Source organism: Hemitrygon akajei, chromosome 14 (assembly GCF_048418815.1).
Source record: "Hemitrygon akajei chromosome 14, sHemAka1.3, whole genome shotgun sequence".
NCBI classification, from domain to species: domain Eukaryota; kingdom Metazoa; phylum Chordata; class Chondrichthyes; order Myliobatiformes; family Dasyatidae; genus Hemitrygon; species Hemitrygon akajei.
Genome location: NC_133137.1, coordinates 66,723,853 through 66,749,475, shown reverse-complemented (window position 1 = coordinate 66,749,475; position 25,623 = coordinate 66,723,853).

The window sequence follows — 25,623 nt, the reverse complement described above, 5'->3', positions numbered from 1 at the left end:
AGATAAAGCAGGTGCCCAACAAAGCAGTGACCCCAGTCTGTGCTTGGTCTCACTATTCTTTCTATAAACTTGCCCAGTAGTGGTTATGCTGTCAGATTTACCTGTCCATGCTGTCTGACCTGCATGTCCTCAAATCCTTCTTTGTATTTATAGCTGTCATACTTCTTTCTTCTTCCTCCTTCCCTGTACCTGCGGAGGACTGGAAGATTATGCCAAACTGTCTTGTAATCTCAACCCTAACTTGCCTAGGGCACATCCCACCTGTACCAATTGAATATGTTTGAAGGCAGATATTACTTTTAATATCTTCACTTTATTAGTTTTTAATCTTGTTTCTATAGTCTTACTGAGATTTTGCCAGCCTCCTTTTCCTCGAAACAGAATGATACAGTGTACTCATTAAGTATCCCATTTCTGACCACTTTTTTGATCAATTATCTTATTGCTTCCTATTTCACCTCACCCTTTCTTAACCATCCATTTGCTATCTATCTACCATTGATCTTTATTTTACATGTATCTTAACCGTGGAGACCTATCCAACTGGCTGCATCACTGTCTGGTATGGGAAGAGGGCTTCTGCACAGGATCAGAATAAGCTGCAGGGCATTGTTAACTTTGTCATCTCCATCATGAGCACTAGGCTCCATAGGATCCAGGTCATCTTCAGCGATTGGTGCCTCAAAAAGGCGGCATCCATCTTTAAGGATCTTGTTGAAAGTTTACACTTAACAATTCAGGAACAGTTTCACCCCCTCTGCCATCTGATTTCTGAATGCACATTGAACCCATGAACACTATTTTTGCACTATTTATTTGATTTAACTATTCAATGTACAGTATATATATATAAACTGTATACTGTAATTCATATTTTTTCGCTATTATTTGCTGCATTGGATTGCTGCTGCAAAGAACAAATTCCATGAGACATGTGGTGATATTAAATCTTATTTTGTTTATGTTGGTCTATTCTCATTTTATCTTTCTGGCCATTTCAGTTTCTTTCTCATCCTTTCCACCACTTCCATTCTTTTGTGCATCACATTTCTCCTCTTTCTGCCTACAAGCTAGCGTCCATCCCCCAATAAATTTGATCAAACCCTCCCCACCATTGTATTCAGTCAATGGTAAGTAAAGCAAATACAATATCAGCATTCATTTTAAGTGGAGAAGAATATAAAAGCAAGGATATAATGCTGAGGCTTTCTATGGCATTGATCAGACCACACTTGGAATATTGTGCACAGTTTTGGACCCCTTATCTAAGAACAGATCTGCTGGCATCAGGTCTGGAGGAGGGTCATGACTAAGATTCCAAAAATGTGAGAGTTAAAGTATGAGGAGTGTTTGACGGCTCTGTGCCTGTTCTCGCTGGAGTTTAGAAGAAAGAGGGAAGATCACAGTGAAGCCTATTGAATATTGAAAGGCCTAGACAGAGCAGATGTGGAAAGAATGTTTCCTAAAGGGGGAGAGTCTACAGCTGTCTGTTGTAAAGAAGTCCATTGATTCACCACATTTTGGCTAAAGAAATTCCTCCTCATCTCTGTTCTAAAAGGATATTCTTGTATTCCAAGACTATGCCCTCCGATCCTAGACTCCTCCACTGTAGGAAACATCCTTTTCACATCCACTCTATCTAGGCCTTTCAATATTTGATAGGTTTCACGAGGCTAAATCAATGCGATTGAGAGGGATAATAACTCAGTCACAATGGAATGGTGGAGCAGACTTGATAGGCCAAATGGCCTAATTCTGCGCCTGTGCCTTATGGTCTAACATATGAATAGCCTGTTTTATTTATTACGTTTTTACTGTTTAGAGGTACAGCTTGGAATAGGCCCCTTTGACCCTTTGTGCTACACAGCCCAGCACCCAGTACATCTTTGGAATGTGGGAGGAAACTGGAGGACTCAGAGAAAACTTATGTATTTCACTGGGTTCCCTACAGAGATTCCTTATAGTGGACACCAGGGTTGAACTCCAAGCTCCCAATGTCCCAAGTTGTTGTAGTGTTGTGTATGTCACACCTACAGATTCAAAAGCGCAGTAGATACGGCAATTATGCTTGTGAGTATGCACGTGTCCACTTATTATTATTTCATTCTGATAATATTTAACTCCATTCATTCCATCATAGTACTGGCCGAGACTTGGACACAAGCCAATGCTTCGCTGCCTGTTTGTATTCTGCCTTGCCTGAGAAATTGGACTGTCGAGTCAACTGATTCTGAAGACTAGCGGTATTCGTTTTATTTTTAGTTGCTCTTTTCAGCCACAGCGTAGGCTTTGTTTTCCATATGAGAGTTTTAAATAACAGCCCTGTTTGGCCTAGAGTTTATTGTTTTCTTTTCCCATTAACACTGTTCACATTAAAGTCTGTGAACTATTGACCTGCTTCAGTGTCTCTCACTCCGCACTTGGGCCATACCCAAACCTGGAGACAGTGTAACCACTGTGCTACCATGGTGCTTTGTGAAAACTCAGTCCAGTGGAGGTGCATACAACTAATTTTGACCAGGTCCCTCCAGCCACAAATTTGTCCTAAATTTCTGAAAACTGGGTTCCTTTTTCCTCCACCAGACCGAGATAAATAACGTAACACAGCCATGGAGCAAAAGCAGAGTTTTCCCATTGACAGGAAATTGAAAGTAAAAATAAAAAGTGCTGGGAACACCCAGCAAGTCGGCAGCATCAGTAAAAAGAGTTAATGCGTCATCAAAGTCCTTACACCTGAACTGTGAGAAGTTATTTCTAAGTTGCAGGGGTGGTTAGGCGGGGATGATTAACATAAAAGGAATATCTCTAATAGGGTGAGGCCAGTGTTTCCTAGGAGATCCCATTGTTTATGGAACTGTCTGTCAAATAGATGAATGAATGACATTAGAGAGACAGAAAAACAAACAAAAATCCAAGTTAGAGCTATTGCTACACCCTGAAACCAGAAAGGAAATGTGGAAATGTCCAGCAGATTAGACTGTGTACCTGGAAACAGAAAACTTGAGTTAATATTAAATTGAATAACTTCATAGCAGTACTGACCAATTCCAGAAACCAGGTAAAGGGACTTCCCTTACCCACTCCCAAGTTTTCTCCTCTATGTCTACCACCATTCCCTTTGTAACAACGCTTTCTAAAGCAACTGCAGTTGATCCAACATGTACTGTTTTACCTTGCCCCTTTCACTATCCAGGATCCAAATGCTCTTCCTGGCGAAGCAGTGTAGTCTCACAAGAATTATGGGTAGTAAATAAACTGCTGGAGAAAATCAGCTGGTTAGTTAGCATCTGTAATGTTTTGAGTTGAGACTCTGCAACAGGTCTGAGATTTTGTTAAAAGGGAAATAAGTTCACCAATGGAAAATCAGTACTGTGAGAAAAATTGTACAGCAAAGACTTGCTGAAATTGTCGACAGTCAACATTTTGATGAGTAGAGCACAGGGCCTTGGTCACCAGTGAAAAAAATCAAATGATCCTATGTTTGAAAGTACTTATAATGGGATATCAGAAGTAGTTTTTATATAATTTGCTACAATTCGCTGAGGGGAAAAAAGGCTCATATGACATCATATTCAATTTTAGCATACAGATAACGTGTGTTACTTCTGAAACTCCTTTCACAGTGAAGAAATTACATCTAAATAGCACTGAGGTAGCCTGAAATTTATCATAATTATATCCTATCAAAAAACTACAACAGTATTCCACCAATCGCCATTATAATAACTAGGATGCTTGAATTTCTGGCCATTCTTGAGTATAAAATTCAATACCAGTATTATTGATTAGCTCTAAATTCATGGAATCCCAAAGGACTGCAGATTCGGGAATTTGGATCCAAAAAAAGGTAAACTGCAAGAGATACTCAACGGGTCAAGCAACAAAGGGATTGTCAGCTTTTCAGATTGAGACCCTGCATTAGGAGAGAGAGTGCTGAGGGAAGATGGTCAATATAATGAGTCGGAGGCCCCAGATGAATAGTGGAATCAGGTGAGGTGGAATGCTGAGTAGATGAAGGCAGGTGGGGGAGAGGGCAAAAGGAGTTGAGAGACAGGGGTTGGCAAATGATAGATATAAGGAAAACAAATATGTAGGTGGAGCTTGCTTTGGTGAGAAGAGGGTAAAGGCAGAGATAGGCACTGGAAGATGATAAATGGAGCCAAATTGAGGGCGGGGAACAATGGGCAAATGGAGCCATTTTGAGGGTGTGGGAAAGTAATCTACAATCCATAGAATGAGCCTTGAATTTTCCATTTTCAGGTATCCAACACTCCCCTCCTCTTCCAACTGTCATCATCTGCGTTTTTTTTCATATTTGCTTCCACCTATCACACACCAAACTCGCTCTCTAAATTACCCCTTCCCCTCCACCACCTGGCTCAATCTGTGCATCACCCTCCAGATCACTTGGTTTCAACCATCACCTCCCAGTCCCTCTTCTTTCACCTCTTTATACTACAAACGTTTGTATATTCTCAGACCTGATCTAAAATTTGATCCTGAAACATTGATCATCCTGTTACCTCTAGAGATGTTGTTTGACCCATGGTAGTTAGTGTTTCTTAGCTTTCAAGTCATACCTTGTTTAGTTTTAGTGGTAAGGTGAGCTTGAAGTCTTTTAGATGTTCTGAAAATCAAAAATGCTGAAAACCTGAAATAAAGGTGTAAAATGTTGAAAGGATTAGGCTGGAACTATGAAATAGAAAATTGGTTTATTGAAATCCCTTTATTAAAGCTTTATCTGAACAAGTGTATCATTCACGATGCTGCATCTTCTTATCAAGGGAACTATTCATCATATCTGTTGTCCTTTGTGTTCAAATGTTGTGACTTTGAATGAGCCATACATTCAAAACAGGCCCTGTAGCTGCAACAGATCTTTATTCAGTACAAGCACATATGTAGAGGAGATTTGATGGGCATTTCTCCTGAGTTTTTGTAAAGGTACTGATGTATTATCAAGTACAATTTCAAAACTTATAATATATCTTTTAATTCATTATTTTGAGTGTGAGCAAACAGTTCTAAAGAATTATACATTTACAATAAGAGCACATCTTAAGAGAACAAGATCTTCAAAAACCTTTATTGAGACAAGGTAGTTCACAGAAGCATCCTTTAAAGCCTTTGACTGGACATCCAAAATAGACTTCTATCACAGTATTGTGAGCTTTGATTCCCTGGGTTGTCAAAGCTTGTAAGTTACATTTGAAAGTAGTTTGAAGGCCAATTCTCATTTGTATTATTAGCTATCATATCTTGAATGTTATACTTTCTAAGTATCATTGCTATTCCCTAATATGATGTGATTTGTTTCCACTCTGCTTTTGTGGTTGAGGGTGGCTAATAATGCTAATGTGGAAACACCGGACTCTTTTGCAGGTAGGCCATGAAGTAGCTGAAGGAATAGGTTTCTAGGTAGTTTGTGAGATTTCATTTTGCCACTTCTGTGAGCTTTTATTACTTAGCTTTGAGGTTCTCAATACCATTCTAATTGCTCCTTTTCTGCTTAGGAGGATCATAAGCTAGACCTTCCCATAGGAGTCAGTGAATTTGTTACATTTCTTCAAAAAGGTTTAATAACATTCTTGAATCTTTTTCTTAGTTTCCCTTTGCATGCAAAGCTTGGAGTAGAATGTCTGATGGAGCCACAAGAGACTGCAGATGCTGGAATCTGGAGCAACATAAGAAATGCTAGAGGATTTTAGTAGGTTACACAGAATCTAAAGTAAGAAATAGACATTTGACGTTTCAGATCAGTCCAGACTTTTGTTTTGGATAGAGGCTGTGCCTTGACTGAAAGGAAGCTTCAGGATGTGGTCCACATTTTGCATATGATTACTGAGTTGGCAGAAAGAAAACCAGACGGACCCTATAATTTCTCTTTGTTCATTGCTAGTTATGTTCAAGAAGGATTATAGCTTCCCTAATGTACAAATGATAATGTTGTCTTCTTCTTCATCACCTTAGGCCCATCACCCCTACTGGGGCATAGGCCTCTGCTGTAGCTTGCCAGAGTACTCTTTCTTGCTCCTGCTTTCAAGTTGTCCCCAGGTGTGGTCCATCTTCTTGCTTTATCCTTCCTCTCCCAGAGATAAAGTCCTTGGAACTTCTGCTAATGTTTCTGTGCCTCTGGGTTTTTATGAGATGGGATTGCTATCCCCATGTCCAAAAATGATAATGGACATAACTGAAAAACATAAGGTAAATTATTTCTAGACTACTGCAATGTCTCTCAGACTGAATTGTTACATAATTTCACCATCCTAATTGATAGTATTCATGGACAAACCTTTAACTGCACTCACTAACACAAGTTTGTGTCCTTGCCTATTATCAGAAGCAGGTGAATGTTTATTTGGCAGATAGAATAGAAGTCTTTAAAATCTTGACCTTTTACACTCAACCTCTCCCTCCATCCCCACTAGCCTCCTAAGCAAATTAATCAACTTTTTTATCCTCAGGGTCTTGCTGTCTTTAGGGTAATCACAACAGAGTTCAATCAATCAAGACTGTACTTTGATCTATTTCAAGAACAAAGCATCCACACAGAATAATTTAATCTAAAGTAGATGCATTACGTACAAACAGATTTTCCAAATACCCCCCCTGTCATTGACAAAATATTTTGTCAAACTGCCTAGCACTTGACATTTATGTTCATCCAGTTTTATTTCTCTTATTCTGACAGACAAGACACTGGTTTGTTTAAAGTAGGAAGATGTCATTTTGATATATGTGATTCATTAACAATTAGAGATATAATTTTACATATTATACATTGTTTACACGTAATGCTAGATTAAATTTTATCTCTCCACCCCTACATTAAGGTGTACTTGAAAACTTGTCCTTGTGGTTTGGCAGTTTCCTGTACTTAAGGTAATGTTGGCTTGACTTCAGAACTCAAACCACAGAGGAAAACTTGCGTAATGTACCAAAGTGCATTGTATTCTAATACCGATATTAAGGAGCTCCATGTCACATGAAAGATAGCATCTATGAAATAACTCTCTTTAAAGATGTCTGGGCCAGAGAAAGGACACACCACATAATCTACAAGTAACTACTTAAACACGAATGGTAAATTTCTGTGTATTGTGAGACCTAGTGTTGTACAATGTTTCAAAACAATTACTTGTGCCAAGTTGTCAAAGATATTGGTAATAACCAAGGCAACACACACAAAACTTTGAAGGGATTCAGACCATCCACCATGGAAATGAATAAGCAATTGATGCTTCAAGCCAAGATCCTGTCTGACCTACTGAGTTCCTCCAACATTTTGTGTGTGTTGCTTTGGATTTCCAGCATTGGCAGAATTTCTTGTATAGTAACCAAGGTAAGCTTTTCTTTAAAAAAAATCACTGACTATATAAATTAAGTATAAAAATTTGTTGAATCTTTGTAGTCTTATATTGTAACTTGGCTTTTATTTGCATTTTGTTCAAAGAGTTTGAGGCTTTTTTTAAAGAATATTTCAGTTTTTTGCAAATGTTCATCAGATTTTTATTGATGTAAGTAAACACAAGAAAATAACAGCTCCATGTAAAGGCCTGAAATCCTATGCCAATTTACAACAGCTCAAGGAGTGCTTCTGTTTTAGTGGAACTGAACAACTGTAAGGGAGTTTGGTCTTTTAACACTACAGAGTTTTAAGTGAGAGTGGAGATGTAACTGCAGGTGATGGAATCTGGAACAAATCAGACATCCAAGTGGCATTTGACTGAACTTTGACTCAAGAATTCCTGGTAAAAATTAAGGCAATGGCCTCAAAAGGAAAACACTAATTTTGGTGGTTTTGTATTGCACATGGAAGATGCTTGTTGTTATTAGAGGTCAATAGTCTCATCCCTGGACAAAATGACTAAAGTTCTCTTGGCTATTATCCTGAGCTCGATTATTATTAGGTTCAAAATGAGGATGTTTACAGATATATAATGTTCAGCTTCTTAGGAAATAATGCTGTCCATGCATCCATGCAGCAAAAACAAGACAACATCCAGCATTGACTGAAGTGTCAAATAGCATTTATGTCATCCAAGTGCCAGGCAATTAACTTCTACAAAAAGTAAAAATCTAAACACCCACTCTTCAGCGTGTATCACATCAGCAGATTCTGGAATCATTACTGATTCACAACTCAGCTGGAGCAGCTGCTTAAATAGCATGGAGACAAGAGCATTTCAGAGGTTGGATATTCTGTGGTGAGTGTTGTCAGTGCTGTCCCAATTCTGCTCACCAGACCAAGCAGTTAAGTGCTGTCCTTCCTACCTACCTACCGGAGTTCTCCGGGGTCATTTTGGTAGCAGTATACATTCTGCCTCAGACCAATGATAATCAGGCTTTAGATGATCTGAGTAATGGGATCAACATGTATAAAACAGTGCATCCTAACACCTTCACCCTGTTTTGGGAGATTTTAACCAGGCCAGTCTGAAAAAAAAATCACTAAGCAATTACCATCAACAGATCACTTGCAATTCTAGAGGAAACAGCACACTGGACCGTTGCTACACCACCATCAAGAATGCCTACCATGCAAATCGATGCCCTCACTTCAAGAAGTCTGATCACCTGGCTGTACTTCTACTCCCTGAGTATAGGCAGAGACTGAAGTCTGCAGCACCAGTTGAGAGGACCAAGAAGGTTTGGACAAGGGAAGCACAGGAGCACCTACAGGACTGCTTTGAATCGGTGGACTGGACTGTATTCAGGGATTTATTTTTGAACCTGGATGAGTATGCTGCAGTTGTTACCGACTTCATTAAAACCTGTGTGGATGAGTGTATGCCTACAAAGACTTATTGTACATTCCCAAACCAAAAGCCATGGGTGAACCAGAAGGCACGTCATCTACTGAAGGCTAGATATATGACATTCAAGTCTGGCAACCCAGGTCTGTACCAGAAAACCAGCTATGATTTGTGAAGGGCTATTTCAAGAAAGCGAGAATTTTGAACGAAGTTGGAGGTGACATTGGATGCACGACAACTCTGGCAGGGTTTGCAAGTCATTACTTCCTACAAAGCGAAACCCAACAGTATGAATGGCAGTGATGCTTCACTACCAGATGAACTCAACACCTTCCATGCACACTTTGAAAGGGAGAACACAACTACAGCTGTGAAGATCCCTGCTGCACCTGATGATCCTGTGATCTCTGTCTCAGAGGCCGATGTTAGGTTGTCTTTGAAGGGAGTGAACCCTTACAAGGTGGAAGGTCGCGATGGAGTACCTGGTAAGACTGTGAAAACCTGTGCCAACCAACTGGTGGGCGTATCCAAGGACATTTTCAACCTCTCACTGCTATGGGTTGAAGATCCCTCTTACTTCAATAAGGCAACAATTGTACCAGTGCCTAAGAAGAATAATGTGAGCTGCCTTAATGACTATTGCCCCGTAGGACTCACATTTACAGTGATGAAATGCTTTGACATGACTAGATCAAACTACCTCATCAAGGACTTGGACCCATTGCAATTTGCCTATTGTCACAATAGGTCAAAGGCAGATGCAATCTCAATGGATCTTCACACGGCTTTAGACCACCTGGTTAACACAAACACCTCGGCCAGGATGCTGTTCATCGACTATAGCTCAGCATTTAATACCACCATTCCCACAATCCTGATTGGGAAGTTGCAGAACCTGGGCCTCTGTACCTCCCTCTGCAACTAGATCCTTGATTTCCTAACTTGAAGACCACAAACTGTGCTGTTTGGTGATAACATCTTCTTCTCGCTGACGATCAACACTGGTGCAACTCAGGGGTGTGTGCTTAGCCCACTGCTCGACTGTCAATATATCCATGACTGTGTGGCTAGGCATAGCTCAAATACCATCTATAAATTTGCTGATTATACAACCATTGTTGGTGGAATCTCAGGTGGTGATGAGAGGGTGTACAAGTGTGAGATATGCCAACTAGTGGAGCGGTGTCGCAGCAACAACCTGGTGCTCGACGTCAGTAAGATGAAAGAGCTGATTGTGGTCTTCCAGAAGGATAAGATGAAGGAATGCATACCAATCCTCATAGAGGGATCAGAAGTGGAGAGAGTGAGCAGTTTCAAGTTTCTGTGTGTCAAGATCTCTGAAGATTTAACCTGGTCCCAACATATCGATGTGGTTAGAAAGAAGGCAAGGCAGCAGCTGTACTTAATTAGATGTTTTTAGAGATTTGCTATGTCAACAAATACACTCAAAAACTTCTATAGATGTACTGTTGAGAACATTCTGACAGACTGCATCACTGTCTGGTATTGGGGAGGGGCTACTGCACAGGACCAAAAGAAGCTGCAGTGGGTTGTAAATTTAGTCGGCTCCATCTTGGGTACTAGCCTACAAAGTACCCAGGACATCTTCAAGAAGCAGTGTCTCCAAAACACAGTGTCCATTATTAAGGATCTCCAGCACTCAGGGCATAACCATTAGGTAGGAAGCACAGAAGCCTGAAGGCACACACTCAGCGATTCAGGAATAGCTTCTTCCCCTCTGCCATCTGATTCCTAAATGGACATTGAATCCTTGGATACTAACTCACTTTAAAAAAAATATATAGTATTTCTGTTTTTGCATGATTTTTAATCTATTCAATATACATATACTGTAATTTATTTATTTATTTTTTATTATTGTTGATATTATTATTTTATTTTGTGTTTTTTCCCTCTTCTATATTATGTGTTGCATTGAACTGCTGCTGCTAAGTTAACAAATTTCATGTTACATGCTGGTGATAATAAACCTGATTCTGATTCTGACTGACTTTCTAACACCCCAAAGCTTTTCTGCCATCTACAAGGCAGAGGTCTGGAGTAAAATGTAATAGCCTTCACTTGCCTAGATAACTGCAGGTCAATAATTACTTAAAAGGTTCAACATTCTTCAGAACAAAGCAGTATTCTTCATTTATGAGCCATTGGCAATGCATGAAATTATTTGCAGCTACTCACTAATCTTCTCTTATATCATCATCATGATTATTACGTTGTGCCATGTTAAATGACATAAGTGACCGTGATCTCATGACTATGATTGTTCTTGGCAAATTTTTCAAAAGAAGTGGTTTGCCAGTGTCTTCTTCTGAGCAGTGTCTTTATATGACTGGCAACCCCATCCATTATCAATACTCTTCAGATATTACCTGCCTGGTGTCAGTGGTCTCAATAACCAGGACTTGTGATATGCACCAGCTTCTCATATGACCATCCACCACCTGCTCTCATGGCTTCATTTGACCCTGCTCAGGGGGCTAAGCAGGTGCCACACCTTGCACAAGGGTGATCTGCGGCTAGCAGAGGGATGGAGTGCTTTATGTCTCATTTGGTAGAGACATATCTCCACCCTGCCAACTGCCTGCTCTGATAGCATTTTCTAAATATGTGACATCTACCATAGCTCAGTTTAAAAATGGTAGGCGCAGAGAGATAGCATAAATAACAAGCAATATTTGCATGAAAAATTGCTACCTATGCCTTAATAAACATTGGCACTATGCAGTTTACATTTTTCACAAATGGGCTGAAAGATTGTGCTCCGTCTTCCCATTGGGCCTGAGATAAGTCAGATTTATAAGTCAGAATGCAGGCCATAAGAAGCAGAACAGCTACATGATAGTGAGGAGCCAGCAAGTCCAGCCAGCTCGGGTGTTTGTGTCTCCAAAGAGATGGCATTTAAAATAATGTCATATAACAAAGTCTCCATATGTTTGAATTTTGTCCAAAGAAGCGTTTAAAAATACTGATAAGCAAGAGTTGTTCATTTGGCCTTGTTCAGCAGTATAAAGGGCTGGGAAACTTAAAAGTTTTTACTTCCACGTTCTACACCAACACCTGGTGTAGTTATTAAAATTCTTTTGGTCTGTTGACATGGGTTCCATATAGGTAAGCAGAAAAGAACTGAAGTACTCTTTGCTCTGAATAAATTGGATCAAAGGAAATTCTGCAGTTTTGTTAGTTGTAGAATTGGGTTTTGCCTTCCCAGTTGCTTTCCTGCTACCAGTACTGCTCAGCCTCCCTGGATTCAGGAGCTGTCCACACCATCTTTCCTCTGTCTTCACAATGGTGTGGGGAGTATGTAGAATGAGCTGCCCATCATCACTGCAGACTTGTTAACTTGCAATGTGTCTTGTGTCCTCTTGAGTCCATGTGAGCCTGCACCATTATTGCATAGTAATACCCTCCTTCATTGCTGTAGTAAAATTGAAAGGGGGGGGGGGGGAAACCACATCTGGTAATCCTAAAGCAAGCATAGAGACCAGGGCTTTCTTAATATCTGTAGAAGTCTTATCCTCATATGGGACCCATTCTATCTCCCCCAGAGGGGCTTTCCTACTTAGATTAAAGCCTGTATCAAAGCACTAGTGCTGCAAATGTTGGTGTGAAATTATGCGGGAGTTGAATAGCACATTTCCTACCTCAATCCCTTGCATTGACCGGATGGGGCTTTGAACTGGTTGCAGAATATTTGTCATCCTCCTATCCATATTTCTTCCTCCTATCCAAAACTGTGTCTTAGCTACTATACGATTTGTTCCCCTATCTTAGCCTCAACTTGGTTGATTTCAAACCCCTAAACGACAGTATTTCTAAAACATTGGCTATTGCCCCTAAGTGACCTGCTTCAGCCCCTGAGGCAATTACTAGATCATCTACATATTTGTAAGATGTCTATGCTGTCAGATTAAGTCCCCCTTAGCTTTATGAAAAATGGCTGGCTCTTGTGGAACACCTGGGGCAGTCTGGTTCATGTACACTTCTGCCCATCCATAGTAAAGATAAGTAAGTCTTAGGATTTTGGTGCTAATGAAAGGTCCCTGAAATCCATTAGGAATACCCAGAACAGTGAACAAGCTATTCAGGACTGTGACAGGACTTGCCACAATGGGATGCCAACTCGGCGTAGTCTTATTGTCTACCGATATAATCAATCTGGTTTCTTTATTGGTATATAGGTGAATTAGTGGCTGTTGAGGTCTCCCTTTGTATTCCCTGGTTTTTCAACTCTTTCCCTAATCAATGCACAGCAGTCAATGCATCAGCTTTTAGGGAGTACAGCTTATGGGGTTTATCCAAATCCCCTATATTTCGAATTGAGTCTTTTGTTACCTGACCATAGTCTTGCTTGTGTCCAGCTCACACACCTGGAAACTGCTGTCAAAATAACCCACGCACACCATTCTGCCTCCTGTTCCTGATGCTTGGAGCAGTTGTGTCTAAGCTAGCCAGTTTGTGTATTCTATGGGTTGTACTTATTTGCTTCTGCTAACATGTCTTTGTTATTGCTCCCTCTCCAGATCCTATAACAGCCCTTGCCTCTCCCAATATATCAATTTACAGGATAGTATCCTCATTATCTGGGCATACTCAAAAATACACAGCAAAGTGCATTCCACCCAACTCAAGTACCTGTGACTCGCATCTCTCTGCTTTCAACATTTTTGCCTCCAACACACATAAATATAAATAGCCTTTCCAGTAATGGGCAGGGGTAGGTCAGTTATCAATAATGATGCTCCTGTGCCCTATAACTTATTGGCATTCCGGTCCCTTAACAACGATAATGTGTATGTCCAAGATTCACCAGTGCTGGTAATGGGGTCCACTGCTAGCTGTTTGTCCGGCTTGGATGCTGTCTTTACCAGCTCTATCATCTGGTCAAAAGTCACTTTGAGACGTGGCAACTTTTATCACCTGCTTTGCTTTCTTAGGTGCAGTCTGGCAGTCCCTCACTGAGTGCCCTGGATGCTGTCACAAAAAGCAAGTCCTCTGTGCTTTCACAGAGGCAAAATCTACTGCAGCCAACTTACAACCCGATCTCCCTCTCTTCCAGTCTAACTCGGCAAAGCAGCTTGATCCCCAAATCTAAAAGTCCCTGATGAACCGAACTCAGCCCTCCTTTTAGGATTTTCAGGAAAACAGGGCAATCCCTTCTTGAATCGCCCAGCCTTGAGTATTCATCATCACCTCGATATTTATTTTCTGCATAATCCATGCCGAGTTCATCAGCTCACCGAACCACTGACGGTGGCGTTCCCCAGTTACTCTCAGCTTCCCCAGTTGCTGCCTCATGTCTCCCTTAAAGCTCTGATATCTCCACTAGTTCTCCTTTGCTGAGGCTTTTCCTTACCTCTAAACTTTCAGCAATATCACTGCAAAGGAGCATAAAACACAAGAATACAAGGAAATAGGTATATGGAGGGGGTAAGAATACATTTATGAACTATGTAGCATGGTTTGGAGGCAATTTTCCCTCGGGGGTGTGTGTGTGTGTGTGTCTTTTGTCATGGTCTGGTCAGTTAACTACTCATTTCAGTTAATTTCCTTTAATTTCCTTTTCCCCGTGTTCCACTGGGCTCCTTGATTAGGGCACCTGATGCTCATTCAAACTGGCAGCATAAAGATCTCCAGCTTACATCTACTCGCTGCTGGTTCATCACCTTAGTAGTGCAGCTATGCTCCTTCCAAGCCACCAAGAATAAGGGACCATCTTCTGAGCTGCCTGCAGTTCCTGGGTCGAGCCGAGAGCCTGACGTACACAGTTCCTGTGTGGAGTCGAGAGCCTGACGTCCGCAGTTCCTGTGTGGAGTCGAGAGCCTGACGTACACAGTTCCTGGGTCGAGCCGAGAGCCTAACGTACACAGTTCCTGTGTGGAGTCGAGAGCCTGACGTACACAGTTCCTGTGTGGAGTCGAGAGCCTGACGTACACAGTTCCTGTGTGGAGTCGAGAGCCTGACGTACACAGTTCCTGTGTGGAGTCGAGAGCCTGACGTACACAGTTCCTGTGTGGAGTCGAGAGCCTGACGTACACAGTTCCTGTGTGGAGTCGAGAGCCTGACGTCCGCAGTTCCTGTGTGGAGTCGAGAGCCTGACGTCCGCAGTTCCTGTGTGGAGTCGAGAGCCTGACGTACACAGTTCCTGGGTCGAGCCGAGAGCCTGACGTACACGGTTCCTGTGTGGAGTCGAGAGCCTGACGTACACAGTTCCTGTGTGGAGTCGAGAGCCTGACGTACACAGTTCCTGTGTGGAGTCGAGAGCCTGACGTCCACAGTTCCTGTGTGGAGTCGAGAGCCTGACGTACACAGTTCCTGTGTGGAGTCGAGAGCCTGACGTACACAGTTCCTGGGTCGAGCCGAGAGCCTGACGTACACGGTTCCTGTGTGGAGTCGAGAGCCTGACGTACACGGTTCCTGTATGGAGTCGAGAGCCTGACGTACACAGTTCCTGTGTGGAGTCGAGAGCCTGACATCCACAGTTCCTGTGTGGAGTCGAGAGCCTGACGTACACAGTTCCTGTGTGGAGTCGAGAGCCTGACGTCCCCAGTTCCTGTGTGGAGTCGAGAGCCTGACGTCCGCAGTTCCTGTGTGGAGTCGAGAGCCTGACGTCCCCAGTTCCTGTGTGGAGTCGAGAGCCTGACGTACACAGTTCCTGTGTGGAGTCGAGAGCCTGACGTACACAGTTCCTGTGTGGAGTCGAGAGCCTGACGTACACAGTTCCTGTGTGGAGTCGAGAGCCTGACGTCCGCAGTTCCTGTGTGGAGTCGAGAGCCTGACGTACACAGTTCCTGTGTGGAGTCGAGAGCCTGACGTACACAGTTCCTGTGTGGAGTCGAGAGCCTGACGTCTACAGTTCCTGTGTGGAGCCGAGAGCCTAACGTACACAGTTCCTGGATCAAGTCGAGAGCCTGCCATCCAGCTGAACTTTGCTGGTCGTTTGCTGCTTCCTGTGCTACCCAGAGTAGAGATACGAATGGACTGCTGTTGTTTGTTTTAGTCGTCTTGTGTCCAGCTGAGTATTGCTGGCCATTTGCCGCTGCTCCAAGCCGCGATACATATTGTCTGTCATTGTTTGTTTCTGTCGTCTTGTTCCCAGCTGAGTAGGTCCAGCCGTTGGCTGCTACTCCGAGCTGGGAATTCTGTCTCTTTGTGTCTAACTGGGGATTGTTGGCCATTTTCCGCTCCTCTGAGCAAGATACTAATTGTCTGTCTTTGTTTGGTGTTGTCATCTCCGTGTTCCAGTCAAGTTCAAGTCCAGGCTCTGAATCCAGGTCCAAGTCCCAGGCTCCGAATCTGAGTTCCAGTTCCAGGCTCCGTGTTCCAGTTCCCGGCTGGGTGTCCAAGTCAGGTCCAAGTCTCGACTCGGTGTCCAAGTCAAGTCCCAGGCTCTGAGTCCAAGTTTAGTTCCGAGTCCTGAGTCAAGTTCCAAGTTCTGAGTCCAATCATGTCCAAATCCATCTCCATGCCTGTATCCTGCACTTGGGTCCACTTCCAGTCTCCTCAGTTGCTCCAGCTGCCCATTGCAACGTTTTTTGCTACCAGTGCACAAAGAAATTTAAACTGCACACAAAGTTTGTCACCCTTTACCTCATTGGCATGTTAAGTGTATTTTACAATTGTACACAATCACATTTCCTTTTCCAGTTTCTGATGTGGATGATGTTGACAACGTGGCATTTGCAATGACTTGTCTGCAGATTTTAGAATTGGCTTATTTATACTGTTTTTATTGAAGAAATTATTCGGTGCATATATTTTGTTGCCACTGGGCAAAAAATTGCACAGCACAAGATCTTTACACAAACTGGTCATTACAAATTGGAGGGAACATTGGAGTTGAGATTTCAACAATTGACAAAAACGATGAAACAAACTGATCACAGAAGCATCAGAACACTTAAGACATAATGAATTAGGGAGAAAGAGATCACCATGATGGGATATCAGTGTGGAATTCAATTATAAGTTATATAATTTAAATTGACGTTTTTCTTGTGACTGTTGTGTCACAACAGTCTATGTACCTGTGATACTGCTGTAGGTAGGTTTTTGATTGCAGGAGTGCATAAATGTACTTAGACATGTGACAATAAAGTCGACTTTGATTTTTGAAACATATTCTTGTTGTATTACTACTGCTCATTACATGACAGGTGATGGTGGAAGACTGTCCCAGAAAAAGTTCTGAATAGACAGGTCAAGTCAGTACTAGTTACTGCTAAAGACAGTCTGGAATCTACTTCAGCCCAAGATAGGCACCAATGGTATTAGTTCAACAAGGACAAGGTAATCTATTTTGAATTGACTTGAAGTCTGAAAAATTATGATGTCAGACATTTAAGGTAAGTTCTTGTAACAGTGTTGTAGGAAGACCACAGCTAAATGTAGATTCTTAAACAGGGCTATAAGGCTATGAGAACATTTGACAAATGTGTGACATATTCTACAAACTGGCATTGATTTAGCTGGACAGGGAAAGGGAAAAGAGCTGAAATGTTGTTTGTTCAGACCAGCAGGGATCAACAGAAATCCTGCTGCTTCTATTGGTTGTGGCAATGAAAATTTGCCTTAAAGGTTGGGCCAGATATTCACAGACTGTCTGGGCAAGTTTTGTAGACAAGAACTAATGACTCACCAAAAAAAAAGTCAGCAGGTGGACCATTGAGACAGGAGTTAAGTTGTATTGAGTCTGGGAAATGAATTGGACATTTTTGTGAAATTGCTTTCTATGAGATCATTTGCAGATTGGAAAGTTGTGAGATCCTAAACTCAGCAAGAAGGGATAGAGAATTTGAAAGGAGATCCTAGTGTCACCCGTCACTCTGAATCTCATTACTTCTCAACTTCAAATAAAGGCATTTCTTAACAAAATAAGAATTCTAATTTGTTATAAACTGCTAGAAGTTCCAAGCCTGGACTTCCGTGCAGTAGTAGTAAAATCACAATAGGAATCGCTTAGATGGACCCCCACTTAGCCTGTTCAGTGCTCTATGAGAACAATGTTCCCCTGCAGCCCAGTCTTTCCAGCACTTTCTAATTGAGTTCAAGAGAATGTATGATCTTCCAGTACAGGGTTAGGAGGCTGCCTAATAACTCCTGAACCTGCGCCAAGGGAAAGGGACGGTGAAGGACTACACAGTTAAATTCCACACTCTCAGAGTTGAGACAGGGTGTAACAGGAGATACCTCATCACTGCTTTCCAGCATGGGCTGAACGCAGGCATTCAGTTTAAGATCGCAGTGTGAGATGAACATAACAGCCTGAATGACCTGATAAATCTGGCCATTTGAATCAAAACCAGGTAACTGAATGGTGCAGCAAGAGAATGTCCTGAGCTTCCTAATCTTCAGATGATCATCCGTCTTAATCTTCTCTATCATCACCTAGTATACAGTCTATGGAGGAGCCTATACAGGTGGGAGCATGCACCTATCTCAGGCAGAACAGGTTTAGCACAGGAAAATAGGTTACTGCCTCCACTGTAGCCTCTAGGACACTTCCGGGCATCATTTCCCCAATGCCTGGTAAAAATGATACCCGTCCGCAGGAAGGGGGATTCTAATGGGTTGTTTCTCCTTCTAAGTATCTTTCTTTAATCACGTATATCTTACAGCTTCCTTGTCATGGAAGGTCTCAGACCCATGATCTTCTGATATTTATTGTCTCGGGGGCTGCCAGGAACCTCATGGATATCTCTCTGGCTCAAAAGTGTAGAGTTCTGACTCAACAGTTGAGAGAGAATATTGATAGCAAGACTGAATGGTCAGCCTCTGGGCACCAGCAAGATCCACCTTTCCACGGGACTCCTCCAACTTGTACTAGAAAGCAACCATAGAGGACAGCTATCCTTCTATCTTTTTGATTCACCGGAACTTCTGCTGGTGTGTGACCTTCACTGTGTTCAGAGTCAATGTGTACCCTTCTGTGCCAACTGCTAGTGTTGATCTGTCTGTTGTTTCAGCTGAATATGCTGACCTTCTTGAGGTTTCAGTAAGGAGAAGACCACCTGCCTGTCTCCCCACTGGCCATACAACTGTGATATTGATCTCTTATCTGGTACTATTTCTTTCCAGATCAGCTCTTTTCCCTCTCTCATCCTGAAATGATGGTTGTGGAACAATACATCAAGGAAACATTGGCCTTAGGATTTATCCATCTATCAACCTTGCCAGCAGTGGCAGGCATCTTTTTTGTGAGCAAGAATGATGGCAAACTCCATCCTGGCATTGATTATCAGCCCCTCAGTAACACCATGATGAAAAAATGCTATCCTCTTCCCCTACTTGCATCTGCTTTTTAAGATCTCCAAGGAGCAACCATGTTCTCCAAGATAACTCTGCACAATGCTTACATACAACCTGGTTAGCATCTGAGAAGAGGATAAGTGGAAGACAACATTCCACATATCCACTATGAGTGTAATGTGATGCCATTTGATCTGGTCAATGCCAAGCTGCTTATCAGACCTTGGTTAATGATGTGTTATGGGACATGTTGAATCAGTTTGTTTTTGTGTACTTGGACGACATTCATATCTATTCCTGCTCTTGCCAGGATTGTGTCCAACATAGGATCCTATCTATGTAGCTGTGTATTTATGTCCATCAGTTGTGTGTATGAGAGCTTCCTGTATTTGAATAGGAAACTCAGCAATTTGTATCATTCTTTTCTTGGATTTAAGTGAATTTGAGGGAATTATGAACTTGAGAATTGACAAAGTTTGGTTGCTGCTATCTGTCGTGAGGGACCATTTTGAAAATATTGAAACAAGAATTCATTGAAAATAAGTGATGGTCCATTTCTACATGAACAAATTGGGTGAGTTAGTAAGCTAATACAATATATTGTTCCTGAGGAAAATTAGTGCAGTAATTACAAAGAGGATGAATACTCTTTCAGCCTCACAATTTTAGTTGTTAATTTTTCATAAATGGTTGACAAGTTTTGGAATTTTTCTTCTGAGATTACATGATATGTTTTGTAGATTAGCTCCAAAAAATCCCACTTTGATATATTTTAAATTTAGAAAATGAGACAGTATAATGTGAAATTAGTTCTGGGGGCTGAATACTTTTTCAAGGACTATAATTATATATTATATTTACATTTTTATGTATATATTTTGTGTATATAATTGTGTGCATAAATATATTTGTAAGTAGATTATATAAACAATAAAAATTACACGTTATCCAAATCCAAGTTTTCATTACTTTTAAGTTGCAATATATGCCTTTTGCGTCCTGCTACCTGATACCTTAAGTACCCTATTCAGATAATAGATCCGGTAGAAATAACGAGAAAGTTCACTGACATTGTGACATGTCTACATATAGTTACTTCATCAAGGTGTGGGCCCAATGAGCTATCTATGAGTTGCACCCTCGGGATGATCACACATTGATTCATTAATGCAATATATAAATCATCTCTATTGTGGAAGTTCAACTTTTGGCAGGGAAGGCATAAATGTAGGTGGTACAGTTAGTAATTCAGGTTGTGGTAAGGATGTTAATTTCCAGCCAGAACACCTGGCAAGTGAAGCAATTAAAAAAACACAATGCAAAGTAATGGGGACAATCAAGTCAACATACAGGTATGATTAATGCAGAATGTTAACATTTGCTCTGTTCCCATGCATTTAAAGATATTACTTATGCAGTCTGCTTACAGGTCAGAGATTCCCATAGTGAATGTATTCCTACAGTTACCAATCATGAGAATCTAGAAACTATAAAGGAGAAAATAATTTAGGATTCCTGGTTGTCAGATCGTTTGTATACAAATAAATAAACATATAAAGGTGATCATAAAAGAGAATTGAATGTTACCTTCATCCTGAGTAGTTTGGAATATAATCAAAAATTAACGAGCAGGGTAATCCCAGTTATAGTGTAGTTGTGGACATTCTTGTCTTGGGATCAGAGGAATCTGGATCTAGAGTTTACAAGGCAGACGTTCCAATGTAGCTTTGAACCCTTGAAAGTGCCTTCTTTTGAAGTAGATGTTAAACCAAGGCCTTGCTATACTCAAAGGTGAATGTAAAGTTCTCAGGGTAATATTTTAAACAAGAACAGGAGAAATGTGGTTTCACGATGAACTGCACTGAGCTTTGAGAAATGTTCAGTGCCCGTGAGGTGGTATTGTACCCTTTTCCAAATTTGTGCTTCTTTATTATCGTTTCCCTGACTTGTCTTGAATGCTCTTTTGTCTTAATTTAGGTTTGGTCTGTTGAAAATCTACCATACTGTTGGACCTTACAGAGAGAGGAGTTATTTATTCTTATGAATTCATTGAAAATAGGTGATCCACCAGTTTTCTACATCAACAGATTAGGTGAGTTGGAAAGGTAATACAGTACTGCATCTGAGAAAGTTAGCATAGTAATTATGAAGAGACTGAATACTTCTTCAGTCTCACAGTTTTGGATTTTATTTTTTAGAAAATTGTTGACAATTCTAAAAATTGTTTTTAGAAAATTTAGAAATATTTTAGAAAATATTTGGAAATATCCTTTTTATTTGACTCACCACACAATGTTTTGTAGATTTGCTCAAAAATCCTCCTTCGGTATATTTTCAATTTATAAAGTGAGACAATAAAATGTGAAAATAATTGTGCGAGCTAAATACTTTTTCAAGACACTGTAAATAATTGCCCTTCTGCAAAATCTTATGTCATATCATCATCATCATCAGGGGCCATGCCCAGTTTGGGCTTTGACTGCCATGGCCCACGTACTCCTCTTTCGGGTCAAATGGATCAGTTCATTGGCATTCATTTCCAGTTCTCTGGCTGCTGTTTCCATCATCATTTGACTTTGCCTTCCTCTTGCCTTCTTCCCTTCAATCTTTCCCATAATTACCGCGCATTCTAACTCCTCTTTCCTAATCACATGTCCAATGAAGTTCTGTTGCCTTTTCATATTAATTTATCAATGATATTAAGACTGAATCTGATTGTGCCATTTGCACAAACTGTTTTTCTGCATGGGGATGGGGTGTGATGGTTGATGTTCTTGTTGCTGTATGCAATTTTTTTTTCATGTGGGTGGTGGGGGGGGGGGTTGATGATCGTGTTGCCATTGCCAAGATTTGTTTTTTTTTTGTGCTGGGGTGTTGATGTTTTTCTTTGAGCATCTCCCATATCTGGAAATGTAAAATCTCAGATTTGTATACTGCATAAATACTTTAATAATAAATGAACTTTTGAATTCAATCCCCCACCAACCTACTCTGTTCCAAGGACAATAAACACAGTTTACTCTTGCTCTTCATATATTTAAATTGATTTATGCCTGTTTATATTCTAGTGGATGTTTTCGTTCTTCTTTCTAAAGCATTGATACCTTTACTAAAGTTATAAGTAAGTGTGAAGGGCAACATGAAAAGGAAATTTTTCAAGAACAAATAATTAAAGCATTTATCAGGACTCAAGCCAAAATTCAAAGTTCAATGTAAAATTTGTTATCAGAGTACATACATGTCACCACATACAACCTTGAGATTATTTTTCTGCAGGCATACTTCGCAAATCAATCCATAGAACAGTAACTGTAAGCACCAGGAACTAGAAACTAAACAAGCCGTGTGACAACAGATATAAGTAAATATCAATAAATAACAAGCCAGAAATTACAATATAATAGAGTCGTAAACAAGTGCAGCTATCACCTTTTGTTCAAGAGCCTGGAGGTGCGAGTCCTGAGGCACCTGTACCTTCTACTTGACGGCAGCAGCGAGAAAAGGGCATGGCCTAGGTGATGAGGATCTTTGAAGACAGATGCTGCATTTTCACAGCAACATTTCATGTAGATGTGCTCAAAGATTGGGAGAGTTTTACCCGTGATGTACTGGGCCGAATCTGCTACCTTTTGTAGGATTTTCCACTCAAAGGCAGTTGTACTTATAATGTACGGACCTATTTCTTTAGGAGCAATGATTTTCCTTAGCATTACATATGATCGGCTGTGCGTGCATTGTGATTTGTTGGCTGTGTATGCACATTGATCTGTTGTCTACACATGGTATTGCTCTGTTATCTACACATAGTACTCAGCGAGAGACAAGCAACTAGCAAAGTTAAACTGAAAATAACACAATGGTGACTTTAGTTGGAGTTGACGAATTCAATAGTACTAATGAAGGCTGGGAGTCAATATTGAGAGGGTGGAATTATATTGTAATGCAAACAATGTGAAGGAACCAGAATCCCCTATTTTTCTTGAATAAGTGAAATTCTGTAGATGCATGAAATTCAAGCAACACACACAAATTGCTGGAGGAACTCAGCAGGCCAGGCAACATCTATGGAAAAGAATACAGTCGACATTTTGGGCTGAGACCCTTCATCAAGATTGGAGAAAAAAAGATGAGGAGTCAAAGTAAGAAGGTGGCAAGAGGGGAAAAAGAAACAAAAGGTGATAGGTGAAACCAGGAGGGGTGAAGTAAAGAATTGTAAGTTGATTGGTGAAAGAGATACAGGGATGGAGAAGGGGAAAACTGATAGGAGAGGACAGAATGCCATTGAAGAAAGAAAAGAGGAGCACCAGAGGGAGGTGATGGGCAGGTAAGGAGATAAGGTGAGAAAGGGAAGTGGGAATGAGGAATGGTGAAGGTGGGGTGGGCATTACTGGAAGTTCAAGAAATCGATGTTCATGCCATCAGGGTGGAGGGTTCCCAGACAAAATATAAAGTGTTGCTCCTGAGTGTGGTGTCATCAGGACAGTAGAGGGGGCCATGGGCTGACATGTCAGAATGGGAAGTAGAGTTAAAATGGATGGTCACTGGGAGATCCTGCTTTTTCTGGCAGACGGAGCGTAGGTGCTACATAGGATATCACCAATACACAGGAGCCCACACCAGGAGCACCGGATACAGTAAATGACTCCAAAAGACTCATAGGTGAAGTGTTGCTTCACCTGGAAGGTCTGTTTGGGGCCCTGGATGGTAGTGATGGAGGAGGTGTAGGGGTTGGTGTAGCATTTGTTCTGCTTGCAAGGAAGGAGATCAGTAAGGAAGGATGAGTAGACAAGGGAGTCACATAAGGCGTGATCCCTGAGGGAACCAGAAAGTGGGGTTGGGGAGGAGAGAGAAAGGTGTGCTTGGTGGTGGAATCCCACTGGAGATCCCCCACACCTCATGGGTCCTGGAATGTACATTCTCTTACATAACCTAGTAACTCCTAAAAAGCCTACAAGCAAGGAGTTTGATGAAATTGTTACCATTTTACAAAATCTCTTGAGCCCTAAGCTGTTGGTAATAGCTGAGAGATTTAGGTTTTACAAAAAGAACCAGTCAAAGGATGGAAGCATTTCTTAATACATTAGAGAACTGCACAAACTTTCCCAGTGCTGTGATTTTAGATATAGACTTTCTGATGGATTAAGGGACAGGCTTTATGCCACATGCATAGTCAATACACTCAAAAGAGGCATCATGTAGACCAGATACTGGATGCATAACCAAAGAACACAGCCGAGTTGATTGCATCCAACAAGATGGACACAATACAGTCACAGGACTTGCCTCTCAGTGATGATGTCAATGTTTCATCAGCAACTGAGAGCATTGTCTTAGACAAGGCACCAACCAAACCTGATGCCACTCCACAGATCCAGAGGCGCTACCCTGAAAGAAACAGAGCATCACCCAAAAGACTGAATCTTTAGAACATTGAAGTTACCTGATAGAGTTCTTTGAGGAGGTGACCAGGCATATAGATGAGGGTAGTGCAGTGGATGTGATCGACATGGATTTTAGTAAGGCATTTGACAAGGTTCCACACGGTAGGCTTATTCAGAAAGTCAGAAGGCATGGGATCCAGGGAAGTTTGGCCAGGTGGATTCAAAATTGGCTTCCCTGCAGAAGGCAGAGGATTGTGGTGGAGGGAGTACATTCAGATTGGAGGGTTGTGACTAGTGGTGTCCCACAAGGATCTGTTCTGGGACCTCTACTTTTCGTGATTTTTATTAACGACCTGGATGTGGGGGTAGAAGGGTGGGTTGGCAAGTTTGCAGACAACACAAAGATTGGTGGTGTTGTAGATAGTGTAGAGGATTGTCAAAGATTGCAGAGAGACATTGATAGGATGCAGAAGTGGGCTGAGCAGTGGCAGATGGAGTTCAACCCGGAGAAGTGTGAGGTGGTACACTTTGGAAGGACAAACTCCAAGACAGAGTACAAAGTAAATGGCAGGATACTTGGTAGTGTACAGGAGCAGAGGGATCTGGGGGTACATGTCCACAGATCCCTGAAAGTTGCCTCACAGGTAGATAGGGTAGTTAAGAAAGCTTATGGGGTGTTAGCTTTCATAAGTCGAGGGATAGAGTTTAAGAGTCGCGATGTGATGATGCAGCTCTATAAAACTCTGGTTAGGCCACACTTGGAGTACTGTGTCCAGTTCTGGTCACCTCAGTATAGGAAGAATGTGGAAGCATTGGAAAGGGTACAGAGGAGATTTACCAGGATGCTGCCTGGTTTAGAGAGTATGGATTATGATCAGAGATTAAGGGAGCTAGGGCTTTACTCTTTGGAGAGAAGGAGGATGAGAGGAGACACGATAGAGGTGTACAAGATATTAAGAGGAATAGACAGAGTGGACAGCCAGCACCTCTTCCCCACAGCACCACTGCTCAGTACAAGAGGACATGGCTTTAAGTTAAGGGGAGGGAAGTTCAAGGGGGATATTAGGGGAAGGTTTTTCACTCAGAGAGTGGTTGGTGCGTGGAATGTACTGCCTGAGTCAGTGGTGGAGGCAGACACACTAGTGAAGTTTAAGAGACTACTAGACAAGTATATGGAGGAATTTAAGGTGGGGGGTTATATGGGAGGCAGGGTTTGAGGG